Raw genomic sequence first — 22,434 nt, 5'->3', positions numbered from 1 at the left:
TCTGGTGAAAATTTGACTCTTCATATCCAGCCCAAAGTCATTTTCTCTGTGGAGCATTTCCTACCTTCCCAGTGCAGAAGTAGTTGCATGACATATGTGATATGATAGCAGTTATTACTTTCTAGTGTTGTAATAGCTTGCCCCTCTGGGGAAGACTCTCTCCTAAGGTCCTGTTATGAAGTTACCATGAAAAGGAAAAAAAATTATCACAGAGGAGAAAAAACTTCTAGTACTTCCTGCCCTATCTCTAGTACATTTTCCCCTGTTTTGAGAGAGGGTTTCTTTAGTAAAGCAATGCAAAATCTTTCTAAACATAGTCATGTTGTCCAAATGCTACCATCACCAATGCTAACTAACCCCAGTGGTCTCTTCTCCAGTCTGCTGGGCATACTGCTACATAGTTCCTGGGCTCTTATACTAAAAATAACTTTTGGAGAATATATTTGCAAATAATATCCAATAAGGGTCTGATACCCAAAAATATATAAATAATTCAATCATCTCAACACCAAAAAAAAATTCAATTAAAAAAATGGGCAGACAACCTTAACAGACATTTTTCCAAAGAAGACAGATAGATGACTAACAGACCCATGAAAAGATGCTCAGCATCGCTAATCATCAGGGAAATGTAAATCAAAATCACGGTGAGATATCACCTCACACCAGTAAGAATGGCCACTATCCAAAAGATAAGAAATAACAAGTGTTGGAAAGGATGTGGAGAAAAGGGAACCCTCCTACACTATTGTTGGTAGTGCAAATTGGTGCCACCACTGTGGAAAGCAGGTTCCACAAAAAACTAAAAGTAGAAATGCCAGACAACCCAACAATTCCACTTCTGGGAATTTATACAGAGAAAACAAAATCCCTGATTCAAAAATATATATGCACACCTATGTTCATTGCAGCATTGTTTATAGTAGCCAAGATACAGAAGCAACCCAAGTACCCATTGACAGATCTAGATAAAGAAGACATGGCATGTATACACAATGGAATATCACCCAGCCATAAAAAAGAAGAAAATCTTGCCATCTGTGATAACATGGATGGACCTAGAGGGTATCATGCATGCTAAGCAAAATAAGCCAGGTAGAGAAAGACAAATACCATAAGATTTCACTTATATGTTGAATCTAAAACAAACAAACAAACAAAAAAGAAGTAAACCTGTAAGTACTCACAACAGACTGTTTGTTACCATAGGGAGTTGGGGTTGGAGTATAATAGGTTAAGGTTATAAAGAGGTAAAAACTTCAAATTATAAAATAAATTAATCATAGGAATGGAACTACAACATAGAGAACATAATCAATAACATTGTAATATCTTGGTATGGTAATGGGGTAACTAACTACACTCACCTTGGTAAACATTCAGTAATGTATATAATTATTGAATCACATATATCTGAAACCAATATAATATTGTATATCAACTATATTCCAATAAAAAAATTTTGAAGTAACTTATTGTAATTATTCTTTGTATAAAAATTAGTGCATAATTAATACAAAAAAGAAAAAATGAGTTGTACTCCTACAAAATGATAACTATAATTAACATTTTGTATATTTCCTTCTATAATTAACATTTTGGTATATTTCCTTCTAAAATCCCCATACTTTAGCAAGTTTTCAATAAATAGATATTACATAGTTATATAGAAAAAATTAATATTATAGAAAATCTAGTAAAAGCAGTCATACCAGAAAACTGAAAGCTAAGTCACTCCCATATTTTGATATTTTAAACATTCCATATTTTGAGTAGGGAAAGATTTCATATTGTGCTACTCACTTTTTAAAGCAAGCCTTTGTAAAGTTTATATTAACTGTACAGAAGACATGTCCCTGTTCTGCAGAAGACGAGTGCTGCATGACAGTCATTATAGCCACCAAATAAAGAGAGAGTGTGCCCTGAGTCCAGGTTTGAATTCTTTTGCCCCTTGCCCAAAGCTATGACTTTAAGCAAGCTGCTGAAACCTTGGAAAATTCTGTTTCTTCATCAGTAAGATGAAGGCAATAGTGCCTTTCCCAGGCAGTATAAAAAATGAAGTGACTTGATGTGCACACACACACCTGTTATGTAAGTTTTAGTCTGTTCACTTCTGCTTAGCTGTCAAACTTTACTCTCAGTACTGTGCTTCCTATGCTCAGGCCATTTGAATTTCCTGCAGTTGGTCAAATAGAGCAGAATACCTTATCCATACCTTTTATTCTGAAGGTGTACAACAGTGCAGGAGGAAGGTGTATAGAAGGATAAAGGACTCCAGCCAAAGGCTTTATATGGGGGTTCTGGATATAGTAAGAAAACTACTGAGAAATTCCCCATCCTTATTAATAAGATCTGTAGTTGAGAAAAACCCATTAACACCTATAAAGAAAATAATTAGCTGAAAAATGTTGATTATTCCTGGTAATATAAATAACTAGTTCTCAGTTTTTGGATTTGTAGAGGTAACTCAGCATGTTTGTTTTTATAGGAAGAAAACTTTAATGAAAGTGGTTCTATCAGGAAGGACTAAAACAGCACTTTGCTTTTGCATAAATTTACATTTTTAGGCAATGTGTAAAATTAGGAGGGACTGTGGAAAGGAAATACTTTGTTTTTTCTGGCATTTGGGGATGAGAAAAGTCACACAGACTGATGTACTTTGTATCTTTATTTTCGTAAGGTAATCATTTTTCTGTATGTATGTCAATTAGTATTTCCTTTTTTTTTCATCATGCATTAATGTTACTTGCCCTTTTATCTCATGAGGTAACATTGTTTCTGTATAAATGAGACAGCTTTCTTTAATGTTAAAGTTATTCCTAAGCATCTAGTACTCATACTCTGGGACTAAGTACAACCTTTGTGCTGACCTGTTCCCTGCTCAGAGAAAGAACATAGCTGAGAGCTGGGACTGAGAAACAAGTTGGCCTGGGTTTAAACCCAGGTTCTGCTACTTACTTGCTATGTGTTCCTGGACCTATGTGTCCTTACTTAACTCTCAGGGCTTCAGTTTCCTCACCTTTAAGTGGGAATGATAATAGTAACTTTTACACTTCATTGTTGTATGAATTAAATGAGTCAGACCACATAGCACCAGGCACACAGTAAGCACTCAGTGATGTGAGCTGTTAGCCGCCTTTTGAGTATAAGCTCCAGGAGAGCAGAGATTTTGGTCCTGTTTGCTGCTATGTCACTGCCCAGCAGACAGATTCTTTAAATGACTAGCCCTAGAACATTAGCGAAAACTATAACATGATTGCTAAAGTGTCTGGAGTCAGCACTTTCCGTTTTCCTCGGTAATTTGAGGAAAAGTTGTAGGTAATTGAAAATATCAGAAAGTGATATAATTTACCCCAATGTCCTTAACACAGTGAAACAAGAGCTTCTCAGTAATCTGTGAAGATGGCTGGAAATGGTCATCTGAGTCAGGACATTCCACCTGCCTAAATTGTTCTTTCTTTCATCCCACTTAACTTTGAGACGACAGCCCTGCCCCAACGTGTTCAGTGGATCTGCCTTTGAGAGTGAATCAATAGAGTGCCTCTGACCCAAATCACAGTATCAGCTTCTCTTCAGAATTCTATCTGATGAGGTATTTATTGGAATCTTTTAGGGCTGTTCTCCATTTATCTTTGCTTGAGAGTCACTTTATAACAGTTTGGAGAGGTTTATTGAAGTCTAATTTACATACTGTAAACTTCTATCTTTTTAAAAAGGTAGAGTTGCACATGTATAGTCTTGTGACTATACAAAGTACAGAGTATTTCATCACTCCAAAAAGTTCCTTTGTATCCCTTTACCATTATTCCTTCCTCCTGTTCCCAATCATTTAACTACCAATCTGAAATATGTCCCTATAGTTTTGCCCTTTCCCAAACGTCACATAAATGGAATCATACAGTACTTAGCCTTTTGAACTTCTTTCACTCAGCATAATGTTTTTCAGATTCATTCATGTTACATGTGTCAGGAGTTGATTCCTTTTTATTTATCAGTGTATAATTTTTTGAGCAATTTAAAAATTATCCTCTTTACCCCTTAAAAGTAAATGTCTGACTCTTCCTGCCTATTTTTAAAGATGCTCCCTGAGTGTCAGAATATCCATGAGATTCACCCAGAGAACTTTTATAACTCAGAAAAATCGAAATAACAGAAAGATACTGTGGATGTGTAACTTTCTAACTACCCATTGCAGTGTTTCTGAATTATACACATTTTTTTTCCATTGTGTTAAGAAATAAAATTTTAAAAGTCATTTGGTCCCCATAAAAAATTAAATGTAACAAATTTTTAAAGTGCTTCAAAGAAATAAAGTGTGTAGCAGTTAAAGTGAATAAAAATTTCTAGTTTATTAACATAAGGGATCTCCTATGTGAGCAAAGGTTGGACTGTTAAAGAGCAAGCATCAATTTAACGTAAAAAATAGCAATCAGCTGAGTAAATAAGAATGCATAAACTGTCTCAATCTTTACAACATCCATGTTGAATGAGGAAAAATATTACTTATCAATATTTATAGCTTTAAAATTAAGTTATTGACAGAGGTTAAATGTCTCAAAGTCACATGATCTTTTTCCCAGCTTGGAGTTTCTTGAGGGCAGAGACTTGTTTTATTCATTTTGTAGCCCTATATCTTAGAACGGAGAAGATGCTCAACATATCAGACTGGCTAGGCAGCATAACAGCATGGGAGCGTATGCCTTAGAGCAGGAACTTCCTTTTGTAAGTGAACAACTATTAGAAGACAGCCATGCCTGTTCATTAAAGTATTGCCTCTGGATGCTTTTACTCTGCAACAACAGAATTGAGTACTTTACTTCTGCCAGGGACTCTCTGGCCCGAAAACCTGAAATATATACTATCTGGCCCTCTACCAGAAAAAGTTGCCATTCTCTGTGTTACTGTCACACTGTCCAGGTTCAAATCTCAATTCTTCCACTGACTGTGTGATGCTGAGCAAGCGGCTTGATTACTCTAAGCCCCGTTATACCTTCACATGTCAGGCTTCAATAAATGTGTCTTAAAATGCAAGTAAAAGTGTATTAAGCGGGCACTAAGTGAATACTTTGTAAGTGTTAGCCTTGGCTCTTAACTACTTATTTGTTTTTAAAAGGACAGTATGAAAGAACAGAAACTGTAAGGGTGGAATTTGAATGATCCTAAATGTCCAGCAACAGCTGAAAAGATAAGTAAATTAGGAAACACTCATTCAATGGAGTGTCATGCAGGCAGTTAAAATGATAGTGAAGACAATTTAGTAACATGGAAAAATGCTTATTATAAAACATTAGCTTTGAAAATTGAAAAAAGTGGGAATACAAAATTACAACTACACTATAATTAAAACTTTATTTTAAGGCAGAAATAAGGGCCTTCAATGTAACAGTTTCCAAATTTGTAAGAATCTTGTAATGCTAAGGCTGCATACTTAGAAATTCTGATTCAGTAAGTGGGGGGGACATTGCCCTAGAATCTGCTTAAATTACAGGCAACTGATGTGAGTCTGCTGTGAACACTCCATCCACCAGAGTTTAAGAACACCCATCTTGAGAGAACTGCACCAATAACAGTTTTAATGGTATTATGGATACTTTTTTCACTTGTTAAATTTCTTTTGTGGTGGTGGTTGTTTACTACTTTTATAAAGAAAAAAGGAAATTTCAAATTTGCAACAATTTATTAAGTGGTGAATACATTTATAAATTATTATAATGTAATAAAAATAAGCCATGTTATATCCATAGCGCTATTAAGAAGAATGTGTGATCTGTTATAATTAGATACAACGATCTCCAAGATACCTTGTTAAGGGAAAACAGATATGTAGGACAGTGCATATTTTTATCTAACTTTTATGTTAAAAAAAAGGGGGTTGAGGAAATATACATGCATGATTGTATATACAAAGGATCCCTGTAAAGACACAAAAGAAACTGGAACCATCCCTTCCCAGTCTTATTAGATCAAGGGAATTCAGGAACACAAAAAGACTTTGGATCCCTCTCACCTACTGCAGTGCTATGAATAATTAGGTGTGAGAGCTAGCCTGAGAATCTAATGATGGTTTATCACATAGTTTCTTATATAAAAGACCATCAGCATTGTAACAACTGACTTTACAAACCAGCACATAAAACATACCACATTTTTTTAGGTTAGAGACTACCTATGTTGATGGGACACACAATAAAGATATTACTGAAACAGATAAGATTCATCAAGGGCTGGAGCACTGATGAATCAGGGGAAGTCTATTCCTACTTGGATAGAGAGCAAACAGATAGGGGGGGGTAAATTGTTTCTCTGCAACTGCATCAGGAAAGATTCTCTATAGTATTCTCAAATCTCAGCAAAGGAGACCAGACCTGACTTGAGTCAAAAAATACTGTGGAAGGTAAAACAAGGTGGAAAAGAGATGGGAAAATGGAAGTATGGGAATGGAAATTCAGGAAAGCTTTCAAGGAGGTTACATATTTGAGGATTATTGTCTTAGAATCATGTCTAAAGTGTAAATTTTTACTATCTGATTAAGAATCATGGATTCTAAGCTTTAGCTTAAGTAGTAGGACTCTCAAAGGAAAGGATCATTGGCCATCTTTCACAAAGCTCTATCCATGCCTAGTGAACAGGCCCCTGTATTAGGCCTATCCTTTTTTTTTCTTCTTATTTTGGTATTATTAATATACAATTACATGAGCAACATTGTGGTTACTAGACTCTCCCCGTCACCAAGTCCCCCCCACATACCTCATTACAGTCACTGTCCATCAGTGTAGTAAGACGCTATAGAATCACTACTTGTCTTTTCTGTGCTATACTGCCTTCAGGCCTACCCTTTTATTCCTGAACTCTAGATCTTCCATTAAGAATATAGAAAATTAATACCCATTTATTCTACAGGCAATATCAGGGAAGGGCAATTTATTTTCTGAGATACACTTGTTAACCTTTAAGAATTTGAAAAAATAAACAGATTAGTCTACTCATCTGTAATTTGAATAACCGGCAGAAGTATTTATCTGGTGAGCTATTTTACTGCAAAAAATAGAATGTGTTCAGTCTATAATGCTCAAGTTCTGTTCTCACTTTAACTGAGCAGCAAAACAAACCTCTTCCTTTTCCCTGCTCTTCTTCCTCCACCCTCTGTAGTGGAATAACCTCTTGATGTCAATGTCACAAACACAGAGGACCTGTTATTTCCTGCTTGTCACATGCTTTTGGGTTTGAGTAGAGTAATAAATTGTTCCTGGTAGAATCCAGTTAGCCCTGAAGACTGCAGGCTGTTCGTGGGGATTATGCATGTGCTATGGCTTTCGATTTTCCTCCTTTTATTGCTCCAACTACACAGCAGTAGGTAGCTCTTTTGTACCTACATGTCCCAAAAGTTCAGTTGGGTGGGAGTCAAGGGAAGGTGGGAAAGGAAGAAGCAGAATTTCTGTACCCTTGTTAGTGCATATAGAGAAGAAAGGGAAGGAGGTACTTTATATCTTTTTTTTTTTCTGTGCTACAATACAATTCCACATCCAGCCAAGACTGGAACATAGGTTTCTTGGTCCAAAGTCCACATTATTCCTGCTACACCCTGCTGTCAATTTGGGGGCCTTAGAGGAAGAAAAGCAGAATAGTGTCACCACTTGGGCCTGCTGTCCACCAAGAGCCACCAAAACTAGTGTCATGGCTTCTTGTGCCCTTGCTGTTGAGAACAGGTTGAGAATACACTGCTCAAAGTGACTGTTGTGTCTCCCTGCAAAGCTTCCTGAAGCTGCGCAAGTAGAAACCTAATCGTACCTGGCCAGAACCAGCAGCACAGCTACTACTCTCAGGCAGAAACCCTCTGAGTAATTCAGCTGTAGTTTCTCTGTTATGGTCTGTGCTCAAGTGGCAGGTCACAGGCATCATGACTTGCAGAAGTAAATTAATCCTGGAGATATGGCCCTGCCACCCAGTCTTCCTGATTGCTGGACCAAGAGTTTGAAACACAGGCAACTCATTTTTTAGGGCAGACCCCACAGGCAGCAGAGACTGGGAAACATCCTATATGTGGCCACAGTAGATGGAAAAAGTCTACTTTTCATTTTATTAGAAGGTGTTTACCTGTATATACATAATCTGAGTCCACTGAAGGGTCAGTTTGTTCTTCCCCATCAGTTCCCAGGGTGTGGTACCAAACATATATTGCCTCATTATTGCTGATGTGTTCTTGTATCTGAAAAAAAGTACCCAGATACAGTCATTCTTGATTACATACAAACTATTAGCATATCAAGTGTTCTGCAAAGTTCCCCCCAAGGATATGAGAAAGTAAATAAATAGCGATGGGGTTAGGGTTCCAAACCTAATGTTCAACATAGGACAAGTTGTAAATTGCTCCCTCAACAGTAAGTGGGCTTCCATGAACTAGTTTAGTTAAGCTAAAACCTTGCATGATTATTACAAATAATAAGCATGGTATTATTTGCAGCTCTACCAAGCCTCTTTTGTCTAAATGGGAAGAAATTTAAGAAAGGAAAACCAGATTTTGGACTTGGAGTGTTACATGCAAATAAGTCAACCCTCATTATTTGTGGATTTGATATTTGCTAGTTTACTTACTAGCTAAAATTTATTTGTAACCCTAAAATCAATGCTTGGGATCTTCTGTGGTCATGTGCAGGCATGCACAGAGTAGTGAACAATTTTAGTTGCCCAATGTGCATGCTAATATGCCACTCTGCCTTCTTGTTTTAGCTCTCATACTGTAGACAGCATTGTTTTTGCAGTCTATTCAATGCCATGTTTTTTGCATGTCTGCAGTTTTTTTGGTTGGTGATTTTGCTGTTTAAAATGGCCCCTAAGCATAGTGCTGAAGTGCTGTTAAGTGTTCCCTAAATGCAAGAAGGCTGTTATGTGCTTTATGGAGATATCTGTGTGTTTGATAAGCTTCATTCAGGCATGAGTTATAGGCTGTTGACTACGAGTTCAGTGTAATGAATGAACAATACATATTAAATAGGGCATCTTTTAATAGAAACCCACATAAAATAAGATTATGTATATGTATTGATTGTTTGTTGAAAATATGATCAGAAGCTCTCAGGAACTTAACCTTGTATTTCCACCAGGAGCAGTGGGTCATTGTTAACTAATTCATTATCCATAACTACTTACTTTATAGGGCATACGTTCTGCAGATAATGAAAATCTGTACATAAAGCAAGTGCTTCCTTTAGAATGAGATGTATTTCACTAACAGTGTTGTGTTAGGTTAGTGGTGAAAATAAATGCCATCCCAAATGACTAATGAAAATTATAAGCATTGTGTAGTTTGAGGTAGGCCTGGCAAACATAGGTATCAGTGTCACTGGTCAACACCCAGATCTTTGAGCCCTATAAAAGGAGAATTCTTCAGGAGAGAGAACAAATACATTCCAGCAGTAGGTTATGGGAAGACCTCTAGAAAGTTCTGCTCAGTGCTTTTATTTAAACTTAGTTCTCAGTTGCCACTAGATGGAGAAAAGAATGAAGAGAATTTATGAAAGTTTTTGAGGAGTGTCTTCTTCCTTTCTGGCTCTTGCTGCTGCCTTCTGCCTTTATTGTTTTTCTAGGGAAATTGAAATTGATAATTATTCTTGTCCCAGCCACCCAGAAAATGGCTGACTGTTTCCTTTTTGTGTTTGCCTTTGGAGTGTAGGTGAAAAGGATTCTGTGTTTGTTCTTTAATCTCACTGTGGCAAACCTGAATCAGAAGAAATACTGGAAGGGATAAGTAATAATGCCTGTTTTCTGTATTTATTTTACAACATTAAACACTGTGAACTATTTAATTACAACCTCTTGATGTCCTACTGACTTTGAAAACAAAAATTTTAGAGACCCTTCTCTATCCTGTGATAATCCTGTTGTGCAGACTGACATCCATTGTACATTAGGAAGGCATGGGCCTGTCCAGAGACTAAGACCTCAGTTTTTAGTTGCCCTATCTCTTCCTTGAAGCCGGGAAAGGATTCTTTTCTTGATAAAAACAGTGGAAATTGGAAGAAGAATGTGCACTATGTGAAGGTGTGGGTGGTCATGATGGTGATGGTGGTAGTGGTGGAAGTCATGGTTAGTGGTGGTGGTGGGTGGTGGTAGAGGTGGTGGTGGTGGTGGTAAATGGTGCTGGTGGTAGTGGCAGAGTCCCAGTTGTGCAGGGTGGTAGTGTATGTGAGTGTTCCCTATAGCCCACACTTGGCTGTATGTTCTGGATGCCAGTTTGTGATATTTGCCCAGACTTCAATACTTAAAATTTCTTTTTCTTTGGGAATTGCAATTCCCTTACTTGTAATCACCAGTTGATTTCCTGGTGCTCATGTTTATACAATGTAACTTTGTCTCTCAGACTATAGTAAACAGTACTGACCCAAACTGGGCCCAGTGTCCTTCTTGTGGATGGAAATTTTTAGCTGGAAATAAGAGATTTGAACCTTAATCTGGGCTGTACTATTAAACAGAAGAGATAAAAAAGATGTGGCAAGACCATCTCCTGCCTGCCTACCAGGAAAAACAAAAGACCTGTAGAGAGAGAGAGAAAAAAAAAAGTAGCTACAAATGAGAAATGAACAGAGTTCTCTCCCTGGTTCTGACAGCTCTGTAGTTCCAGGTTTTAAATTTTTCTGCAGCCAAGTTTTGTGCCTATTGCAAAGTTCTATTTTTTTTATATCTAAGTATAATTATAATAGATTTTATTTTTTTCTCAAGCCTGCTTAAAATGGTTTCTGTTATATACAACTAAATGAATCCTCTCAAATAGAGTATGTTACTGTATTCTAAGATTCCTTACTCCACTTTTATTTTAAAATCTTGGTAAAGTAGCCAAAGGTATCTTCCAAATTACTAATATTAAATTACCATCAATGTTTTAGACTTTAAGAGTTCAGTTTGCCTAAGAAAAGGAAATGGGAGACAAATATCCTCTGAAGTATTATCTCGTTTGGGAAGCATTTCCAATTCAGTCTGAGTTAGGGGCCCTGCTTATGGGTTTCCATTGCACAGAAGTTGCCACATAAAATACAGGACCCCCAAATACTGCATGAAACCTACTTATACTAAAAACGTTATTATTTTCCTGAACTTCAAATACAACTTGGGCGGCCTGTATTTTACCTGACAACCGTAGCTCCAAGCAGAGGGGCCCAGAATCAAAACCTGTGTGTTACAAATAACCAGAAGTTTGCTTGCTGGAGCATAAACTTTGTAGAGTTTAACTCATTTGGGCAGCAGTGAGGGACAGAGCTGCAGAGGAGGGCAGAAGCCAGTCATAATGCTTACTATTCGTAATTATTTGATGATTTTTCTGTTTTTATCAACTAAGGCATGATGTGCCTCTTCCTTCCCAGTGCCAGTCTAGCACAGTGGTTTCCAAGCTATAAATGAAGATTCACTTCCTATGATTGTTTAAAAATATTGGATATATGAGTATTTTGAGTATCATAAAACATTCACAAAATTGACATTAAGGGTGAGATGAAAATAAAAAACTTACATTTTTTATTTTATTGATTAACAGTACAAAAAAATTCCCTTTGTGGAAATTAAGAGCACAATAATTGAATATATGGTGGCATCTTTTGCTTTGTTTCAGTTTAACACTCTGTGATACAGACATTTGATGGTGTGGTTATAAAAGCTAAAAAAGATAACTCAGAGACATGGATCAAATACTGATCCAAATGCAAGAATGGCATCACTGGCCGTACTTTTAGCAAATCATGTTTGTTCATCATAGCCACCAACTATGCTAAGGGTTGGTTTCAGTTCACTTACTAATTTTTATTTTCTCATGTCATTTATTAATTCTTGCAAATTATTACTAAGGTATTATATTTTTATATTTCTAACAGAGTTCAAAAGTCACTAAAGTTCATTTGGAAGATTTAGAAAATTCTGTTTCCAAGTTTTTTTAAGAGTGTAGATATGAAGGTTTTTATAGACTACTCAGTCTTTCAGCATTCTCATATTCAAGTATAGTGCTAGGCATTGTTCTAGGCTTTGGTGATAGAACAGGCAACATACAACACACCAAATTTCCTGCCTCATTCAGTGGGAGAGGAAGGTAGGCAATAAATAGATAAGCAGGTATAGTTAAAATATGTTGGCTGGTAATAAGCATTAGAAAAATAAAGCAAAGAAGAAGAGTGGGATTTTTTGGGCATAGTTGCTATTTTAGATAGGGAGACTAAGGAAGGCTCTAGGGAAAGGTGATGTTTAAGTAAAGACCTGAAGGTGATGAGGGAAGATACCTGGGGAAGTTTTCCAGGCAAATGGAACAGCCAATGCAAAGGCCCTGAGGCAGAGTGTGTGTGGCCTCTTTGAGACACAGCATCTTTGAACCTGGAATGGAGTAAGAAAAGGCAGTAACAGAAAATGTCAGTAAGGTTATGGTCAAAACACGTAGGGATGTGTAGGCAATTGTAGGAAATTTGACTTTTACTTTGTGACATGGGAAACATTAGATGGTTTTGAGCAGCCATTTCATGATTTAACATAGGTGTTAATAAGGTGGCCGTGGCTGCTGCAGGCAGTGGTGTGGTAGAGTTGGGGGGAATATAAGAAAGGAAACCAGCTGTGAAGCTGCTGCCCCAGCCTAGCCTGAGAGGGTGGTGTCAGGACTAGCCAGTGGCATTGTGGACATGACAAGTGGTTAGGTTCTTGGTGTATCTTGAAAGTAGCTCAAACAAGATTTGCTGACAGTTAGCTGTGGGAAATGAGAAAGAGGGAGCTCAGGGATGGCTTTCAAAGTGATGACTTCGACCATCTTTGGCAAAAATCACCTGACAGAAATCTCTTCAAATACCTGTTTCCAAATATTCTTCCCATGAATGATTTCTTGAAAAGTAGTTACTTACCACTCATTGTTAAAGCATCAACCTTGTCAGAAAGTGAATATCAACTGGCTGTCAGCAGTATTGTAAATTAGAAAGTGTTTTTGAAAAAAATAGATAAAACATTTTCTTCACCAAAAATATCTCTGTGGAAGCATGACAGTTACCATCACTGAAGCATTCAGGGTATTTTAGAACACTGTCTTTTTGCTAAAGCAAAAATGTGAGGGGACTTAAATATTTTTTAAGTTTAATATAATAAAAATTCTTTTTTTAAATTGAAGTATAGTTGATATAAAATCTTATATTGGTTTCAAGTATATAGCAGAGTGGTTTAATAGTTACCCATATTATTAAATCCTCACCCCAGCCAGTGCACTTACTGGTCTGTCAGCCTAGAAAGATGTTGCAGAATCATTGGCTATATTCTCCATGATGTATCATCCCCATGACCAACTTACATTACAGTTGAGAATACTTTTTGTCCTTTTATCCCCTTCCCCCTCCCCACCTGCTCTTCCCAATCCTCCCCCCACAATAATCACCAGGCACTGCTCAGTGCTTATGAGTCTACTGCTCTTTTGTTCACTTTATAAATAAGTGAAATCATATGGTATTTGTCTTTCTCCACTTAGCATAATACCCTCTAGATCCATCCATATTGTTGCAAATGGCAAGATTTCTTTCTTTTTTATGACTGAATAATAGTGCATTGTGTATATGTACCACCTCTTCTTTATCCATTCATCTATTGATGGACAGTTTGATTGCTTCCATATCTTGGATATTTTAGATAATGCAGTGATAAACACAGGGTGCATACATCTTTTTGAATCAAGGATAGGATTGTGTTTACTTCAGGTAAATTCCTAGAAGTGGAATTATTTGGATTGTTCGGTATTTCTATTTTCAGTTTTTTGAGTAAGCTCCATACTGATTTCTACAGTGGCTGCACCAATTGACATTCCCACCAACAGTGTAGGAGGGTTCCCATTTCTCCACATGTCACCAACACTTGTTATTTCTTGTCTTTTGGTTAGTGGCCTTTCTAACTGGTTTGAGGTGATACCTCATTGTGGTTTTGATTTGCACTTCGCTGACTGTTAGTGATGTGGAGCATCCTTTCATCTGCTGTTGGCCATCTGCATTTCTTTTGAGAAATGTCTGTTTGGGTTCTCCACCACCCATTTTTTAATCAAATATTTTTTTTTCATGTTGAGTCATATGAGTTCTTTATATATTTTGGATGTTAACCCCTTATCAGATAAATCATTTATGAATATATTCTCCCATACTGTAGGATGCCTTTTTGTTCTGCTGATGGTGTCCTTTGCTGTACAGAGGGTTTTTAGTTTGAGGTAGTCCCACTTGTTCATTTTTCATTTTGCTTCCCTTGCCCAAGGAATATGTCCATAAAAAAAATTGGTCATGCTTATGTTCAAGGGATTTTTGCCTATGTTTTCTAAGAGTTTTATGCTTTCATGTCTTAGATTTAGGTCTTTAATCCATTTCAAGTTTACTTTCATGTATGGAGTCAGACATTAATCCTATCTCATTCTCTTCCATGTAGCTGTCCAGTTTTACCAACACCAATAATTAAAGAGACTGTCTTTTCCCTATTGCATATTCATAGCTCTTTTATCATGTATTGATTGAACATAAATGCATAGGTTTATGTGGTCTCTCTTTTCTGTTCCATTGGTCTATGGGTCTGTTCTTGTGCCAGTGCCATACTGTTTTGATTACTGTAGTTTTGTAATATAGCTTGAAGTCAGGGAGCATGATACCACCAGCTTTGTTCTTCCTTAGGATTGCTTTGGCTATTTGAGGTTTTTTGTGGTTCCATGTGAATTTTAGGATTATTTCCTCTAGTTCTTTGAAAAATGGTGACTTAAAATTTGACAACTCTTCTGGTGTGATGATATGAAATAACCAAGGAACCACTGTGTGGTATAAAAGATATTCATGATCATTCCCCATGTTATTACAGGGTTTTATAATTATTCTATTAAATTAACTCTGCTAGTCACGTTCTATAGCACTTGGCACCCTCTGAATTCACCTTGTTTTCTATAACTTGCCTATGAATGGTGAAATGGATGTATTTCATGTGTGGTATTATCCTCTCCTGAACTCCTTTTTTCACTCTACTCAATCAGTGTAATAAGCTCTCCATAAAACATTGTTTCTATTAAAGAAGTCATTTATTTGTAGAACACATATTTTTTCTACTGTGCTTCTTTTTTTAGTGGCTCATTAAAAAAGTAATTCTTTATGTTCTTCATTATTCAGACAGAAACAACTGTACTTTCATCAGAGTTTGATAAATTTTCCATGTTGAATAACTTAGAAATATTTAGTTTCTCAAATCTCCACCAATATTTTCTTCAGCTGTTGACTACAGAATGAATTTGATTGATGGCCTATTTTATCTATGCATTATTTAATTATTGGTAAATTATTAATACAAATGTTTGATTTTTGTGTATTATTTAAATAATTTCTTACAGTGGCAGAGAGACTATTTTGCAATGGTTTGTAGGTTTTTGTTTTTTGTTTGAAAATACTTATTATATAAATATTGTATTGAGTACCATAGTGACTTAACATTAGTGAAAAATATAGAGAGATTTATATTTATATTCTGGAAACTTAATTTAAAATGTCTTGCATATCATATTCTTTGTAGTGTTGTTAGTTGCTTTTTAAGGCACACTATGCACTTTGAAGTCGCTCCTAATTTAGTGGATGTAAATCAGTATTTCAAAAAGCCTTATTGACAGTTTCACGTCTTGAAGGCTGTATTTTCAAATATTAGATCAGTATTGTTTTAACCTCATAATGTTGCTGACAAAGACCTCATTTTAGAGATGGTGGAAACTTTGCAATATCCCCCATGTTTATTTCTGTTATTCTGTATTTGTTTCTCTGTAAATAATAAAAACAAAATAGGCTCTGGGCTTGTCTTTGGGAGTAATAGAGGAAATGGGGACACTTGATCAGTCTGAAATTAGTGTGATGGAGGGAAAAGACTCTTAGATAAGAGAGTTGATATGAGAACCTTTGGCTCTGCTTTTTGGGGGCCTATTAAAGAGCTTTATTAGTGTTACTAGTTTTCTTCAAAGAACCAGCTTTTTGCCTTTGTTGACTTTTCTTATGGTTTTCTAGTTCACTGATTACTACTCTTATTATTTAACTTCTTTCTTTCTTTGAAATTATGTCTGGTTTTCTTCTACTTCCTTGAGATGGATATATAAATACTATATATGCTAATAGTAATATAAAAATATATTTTATTAATGACTGTATTTTACTAATATATTCTTTTTAAATAAAGCTTTACCTACATTCCACCACTTTTAAATTCTCATTGCATTGAGTCAAAAACTACCACTGTGATTTCTTCTTTGACCCATGAATTATTTTGATGTGCTATTTATTTTTAAAACATTTGTGGATTCTCTGATATCATTTTTATATTGATTTCTGTCTTAATTGAAAATGTATTGTGCTATATGTCAATCAATGAAGATGCTGTAACAATTTAATGGGAAAGGGAAGTTCTTTTCAACAAATGTTGCTGAAATAAGTGAGAGGGAAATTAACCTCTTACCCCTACATTACACCACAAACAGAAATTAGTTTGAGGTAGATCATAAAGCTAAAACTATAAAACTTCTAGAAAAAAACAGGAGAATATCTTTCAGACTTTAAAGTAGGCAAAGATTTGTAAAATGATACCAAAAGCTCTAAATATAAAGAAATGATCAACTGGAGGTCATCAATATTAAAAACTTTGACTCATTGAACGACTGTTAGAAATTGAAAAGGCAAATCACAGACTGGGAGAAAATATCTGTAATACATGTATTTAACAAAGGACTGGTACCATATATACAATCATATAAAAACTCCTGTAAATCAATACTAAAACATTTTAATAAATGGACAAAAGACTTGCAACAGACACTGCACAATAGAAGATACACAAAAAGCTATCATCATTAGTCATCAGGGGAAGGCAAATCAAAACCTCACACTAGAATGGCTCAAACTAAAAGACTGCTAACACCAAACATTGATGAGGCTGTGTCAACAAAGACTAATATGTGTTACTGGTGGGAATATAAAATGATGCAGCCATTTTGGGAAAATGGCAGTTTCTTATAAAGCTAAACATTCATCAAACCCTGTACTTTAGCAGTTCCACTTCTAGTTATTTACTCAAGAGAAATGAAATATATGTTCACAAAAAGACTTGTTCAAGAATATTTATAGCAGCTTTATTTATAATATCCCTAAAATGGAAACAACCAAATGTCCATCCATAAGAGAATATATTATACGTTGTGGTATTTTTGTACAATGGACCATAGTCATGCATAGGAATAAAATGAGAATAGTCATGCTCAGCAATAAAAAAGGAGTAAACTACTGATGCACTCATCAGTGTAGGTGAATCTCGGAGACATTATGCCGAGTAAATACAGACAAACATAAAAGAGTACATTCCATTTGAGCCCATTTGTATGACGTTCAAACATGGCAAAACTGACCTATGGTAATAGAATTGAGAACAGTGGTTGCCTCTGAGATTTGGGACTTGACTGAAAAGGACCTGAGGGAACTTCCGTAAAGTGATGAAAATGCTCTTTATTTTTATTTTATACACTTAAAAGCAGTGTATTTTCTGTATGTAAATTTCACTTCATAAAAAATGGTACTGTTTTTGCAATTTCCTGTGAAATAGTATTTCAAAATAGTCCTTAATGGTTTCCATTTGTTGAAATTTCTTGAAACTTCCTACATATGGTTAATTTCTGTAAACATGTTTCATGTGTACCTTAAAAGAATATGAAGTCACGGTTGTTGGGTGCAGTGTTCTATCTAGGTTACTAAAGTTGAGTTCATTAATTGTGTTGTTCAAATCTTTGTATCCTTACTCACTTTTTTTTTGCTTTTTCTGTGAGTTACTGAGAGATGTGTGTTAAAATATTTATAATCTTTAAAATTTTGAGCACATTAATCAATTTTAAAGACTATTCTACAACTGGGCCACCTCTGGGTCTGTTTTTGGACCTGTATTCTGGTATGCCTTGTTGACTGAATGCAGGATGTTATGTATAAAGAATTATAGGCTGTGGATGCTGGTATTTTTCTCCAGAAGGCTTTCTTTTGCTTCTGATATGTAGTTAAAGTACGGCAGACCTTACCCCAGTGAGGGGTTGAATTGGTTTGGGGCTTGGTTATGATTTTTTAGGCCTTCATCCTAGGATGTAGCCCTTCAGAGGTCCTAACTAAAAGCAGGGGATATTTACCAGGGCTCTTCTTTTTTTTTTGATGGACCCTGAACTCTTAATTTTCATTGCATCAGCACCATGAAACTGTCGAAAGCTCTGTTTAAGTCCCCAGCCAGCTTTTATTTGCTGCTTTTTTCTTGGTTTACATCACTTATCAATTAGCAAATGCTGAGAGGCAGAATGTCAGGCTCACTTGTGCATACTTCCCTTCTCTTTGGGGTCTCCTCAGCCATGTGAGTCTGCCAAAATGTCTGCTCACTTTATGTGTCTCTAAGTAGCTGCTTTCTGCTTGGCTTCCCAACAGTTTTGTTCTGTGCCTCTTAAAGGTCTGTAGATGTTTTGAAAGGAAAAATGACACAATGACTTGCCTCAGTTTTATTTCTCTTTTCCATAAGATCTTGGCCTCTTATGTTCTGGCTGCCTTGGTAGCATTTTAAACAGGTTTTGAAAATAATTGTATACAGTTTTTATGTTTGTGTTCTGATACAGGCCAGTCCCTCAGCTAGAATTGGGAGTCCTTCTCTGATCCCATATAGTTAACTCCTCATAAGGGCCAGACACCCATTGTGATCCCAAAATTTGGAGAGATTTCTTCCTGTATTGTTGCCCCAGAAAATTGTCTTCTTTTCTTGGACTTTGCATCAGGCATATTTAAATCTGGGGTTGTTTTTTTAGACATCTCCCATGTGCATCCCAGTTAAAATCTATAGTCATTATGCTATGGTTTTTATTCTGGCAAGTTTAGAAAGCATTGTGCATACACTACCCACAGGGAGCCCATTAACCTAATTAGCTCTATGACTGGTATTTGAATGAAAAGTTACTTTGGTACCTCTGGAAGAAAAAATAATCTGCCTTAAGTTCTCTGCTAGATTGAATTTGTATCTTCTAGTTCCTTGGATTTTTAGCTAAAGAAAGCAGGAGAAATCTGAGAATTCTGTATGTAAGAAGAATGGGAGCCTTAGTATTCATCGATATGATTCTTTCAGTGCCTTCAAACATAGAAACAGTTTATAATAAATGTATTTAGGCCCCAGAATAAATTTAGGCTACTGAATGTAATTTTAATATAACTAAACCTCACTGGAAACCTCGACAAAAAAAAACCTCTTTTGTGCTGACTTTTGCCAAGAAATGGAAAAGAGATTGATTCTGAAGGCATCCCTAGAGAGGATTGAAGATATAAACTCTTGATATTTTATTTTTTCTCAACAGTTCACAAAAGCAGTGATTCCCAGGCTTTCTCAATTATATACTCCATTTCCTGGCACACTTGCCACTGAAGGTGAATTTTCCTTTTAACAAGAAGAAACTTTTCGTGGAGAGTCACCCCACAAGGAAAGGATCTGTGACTCCTCAAATAGGTAAGTCATTTGTTAGAGGATGGAGAGGGAAGTAGCTTGTGGAAAAAGCACTTAAGAGTGTTTCATTTATTGTGAGTGGGACTCTAGAGATGGGGAATAATATGCATGTCACTAAATATCAAGTTAAAAGACCCTTGTCATGAAGATCTTCTAATGCTAGATTTAATAGATTTAATTCCCAGCTCTTCCTATCAGCTATGTAAACTTGGACAAGTCACTTTAGTTTTCTGAGCCACACTTCTTCCATCTATAAGAGCAAATTTCATATGAAAAAGCTTTGTAAGTGGAAGAGTGTAAAATCAAAATGTAGTTACCATTGATTATTTTTTTGTTGCTGTTATAAAATTCTGTGGTGTGGTTTGTGGCCTTGTGTCTCATGGGGCATTTGGACCAGAGAGCTTGGTACGGTGAATGTGCGGGCTTCATCTCGAGCACTGGGAGTGGAGACATTCCCCACCTGCCTCCTCGGAAAGAATAATATTATGCCATTTTTTTCGCTGTAGATATCTGCTACTCACTTTTTAGAAGTTGCGGGAAAGGATGAAAGTTAAAGACAAGATCATAGGAAAGAAAATAACAATACTTGTATTGTTATGGTAGCTCTATTCTGTATTTGGATACATTATTTTATTTAATCCATATGTCATGCTTTATGCGGTGGATGTTATCCCACCTCAAGACAAAATTAAATATTTCCTCAAGAGACGAAATTCCTTAGGGAGTCACTTAAATGAAGGTAAAAAAAATTCTAGTTTGTTGTAATTTTGGATATTTTACTGGATGGTGGGAATTTGAAGTCTTAATTTTTTGGATGTTTTACAATGCACATGTACAGCTTCTGTTTCTGTAAAGTGGTTAGTTAAAAATAAATATGTAATGTATTAAAAATTTTTTTTTTAATGAAATGTTTGATGTATTATATTAGTTTCAGGTATATAACATAGTAATTCACAACTGAACATTATGGTATGCTTAGTAAAATAAATGTAGTTATCATTTGTCCTCACACAGTTATTACAATGTTATTGACTATATTCCCTATACTCTATTTTTCATGCTCATGACTAAAAAATAAAATGATTATTTTATAATTGGAAGTTTATTTCTAATTCCTTTCACCTGGTTCAGCTACCCTCCCAGTCCACTCCACTCTTGTAGCCAGCCACCAGTGTGTTTTTTTGTATTTCTGAGTCTATTACTGTTTTTTTGTTCATTTTATTTCTTAGATTCCAATTATAAGTGAAATCATACAATATTTGTTGTGTTCTGTCGAACTTGCTGCACTTAATATAATACCCTCTACATCCATGCATGTCATCACAAATGGCAAGATTTCATTCTTTTTTATGGCTGACTAGTATTTCGTTATACATGTATACCTCATCTTCTTCACCCATTCATCCGTAGATGGACACGTAGTGGTCTTCATATCTAGGCTATTGCAATAAACAGTAGTGCATATATCTTTTTGAATTGGTGGTTTGTTTTCTTGGAGTAAATAATGAGAAGTGGAATTACTGGGTTGTATGATATTTCTTTTTTTTTTTTAATTAAGTTATCATTGATATACAATCTTATGCTCAGGTTTCAAATGAGCAACATTGTGGTTACTATATTCTCCCCTATTATCAAGTCCCCACTACATACCTAATTACAGTCACTGTCAATCAGTGTAGTAAGATGCTATAGAATCACTACTTGTCTTCTCTGTGCTATACTGCCTTCCTTGTGCCCCCCCCTACATTATGTGTGCTAATTGTAATGCCCCTTTTTCCCCGTATCCTTCCCTTCCCACTCATCCCCCCCAGTCCCTTTCCCTTTGGTAACTGTTAGTCCATTCTTGGGTTCTGTGAATCTGCTGCTGTTTTGTTCCTTCAGTTTTTTCTTTGCGCTTATACTCCACAGATGAGTGAAATCATTTGATACTTGTCTTTTTCTGCCTGGCTTATTTCACTGAGCATAATACCCTCTAGCTCCATCCATGTTGCTGCAAATGGTAGGATCTGTTTTTTTCTTATGGCTGCATAATATTCCACTGTGTATATATATGTACCACATCTTCTTTATCCATTCATCTACTGATGGACATTTACGTTGCTTCCATATCTTGGCTATTGTAAACAGTGCAGCAATAAACATAGGGGTGCATCTGTCTTTTTCAAACTGGAGGGCTTCATTCTTAGGGTAAATTCCTAGGAGTGGAATTCCTGGGTCAAATTGTATTTCTGTTTCAAGCATTCTGAGGAACCTCCATACTGCTTTCCACAATGGCTGAACTAGTTTACATTCCCACCAGCAGTGTAGGAGGGTACCCCTTTCTCCGCAACCTTGCCAACATTTGTTGTTGTTTGTCTTTTCGATGATGGTGATCCTTACTGGTGTGAGGTGATATCTCATTGTGGTTTTAATTTGCATTTCTCTGATGATTAGCGATGTGGAGCATCTTTTCATGTGCCTGTGGGCCATCTGGATTTCTTCTTTAGAGAACTGTCTATTCAGCTCCTCTGCCCATTTTTTAATTGGATTATTTGCTTTTTGTTTGTTGAGGCGTGTGAGCTCTTTATATATTTTGGATGTCAATCCTTTATTGGATCTGTCATTTATGAATATGTTCTCCCATACTGTAGGATACCTTTTTGTTCTATTGATGGTGTCCTTTGCTGTACAGAAGCTTTTTAGCTTGATATAGTCCCACTCACTTGTTCATTTTTGCCTTTGTTTCCCTTGCCTGGGGAGATATGTTCATGAAGAAGTCACTCATGTTTATGTCCATGAGATTTTTGCCTATGTTTTTTTCTAAGAGTTTTATGGTTTTATGACTTACATTCAGGTCTTTGATCCCTTTGGACTTTACTTTTGTTTATGGGGTTAGACAGTGATCCAGTTTCATTCTCTTACATGTAGCTGTCCAGTTTTACCAGCACCATCTGT

The 22,434-nt window shown here is 36.0% G+C and overlaps 1 protein-coding gene across 3 annotated transcripts in view; it reads left to right on the top strand.

The window, feature by feature from the left end:
• Nucleotides 1-22,434, top strand: part of CRACD (capping protein inhibiting regulator of actin dynamics) — a 306,858-nt gene that overhangs the window by 123,773 nt on the left and 160,651 nt on the right. For all 3 annotated transcript variants that reach the window (XM_073237567.1, XM_073237565.1, XM_073237566.1), the window contains one exon: nt 19,355-19,503. The gene's annotated coding sequence lies outside the window, so the exon portion shown is untranslated. The remainder of the gene's footprint in view (nt 1-19,354; nt 19,504-22,434) is intronic.

Source organism: Manis javanica, chromosome 5, assembly GCF_040802235.1.
Source record: "Manis javanica isolate MJ-LG chromosome 5, MJ_LKY, whole genome shotgun sequence".
Classification (NCBI taxonomy): Eukaryota; Metazoa; Chordata; class Mammalia; order Pholidota; family Manidae; genus Manis; species Manis javanica.
This window is presented reverse-complemented; position numbering and strand designations above follow the sequence as displayed.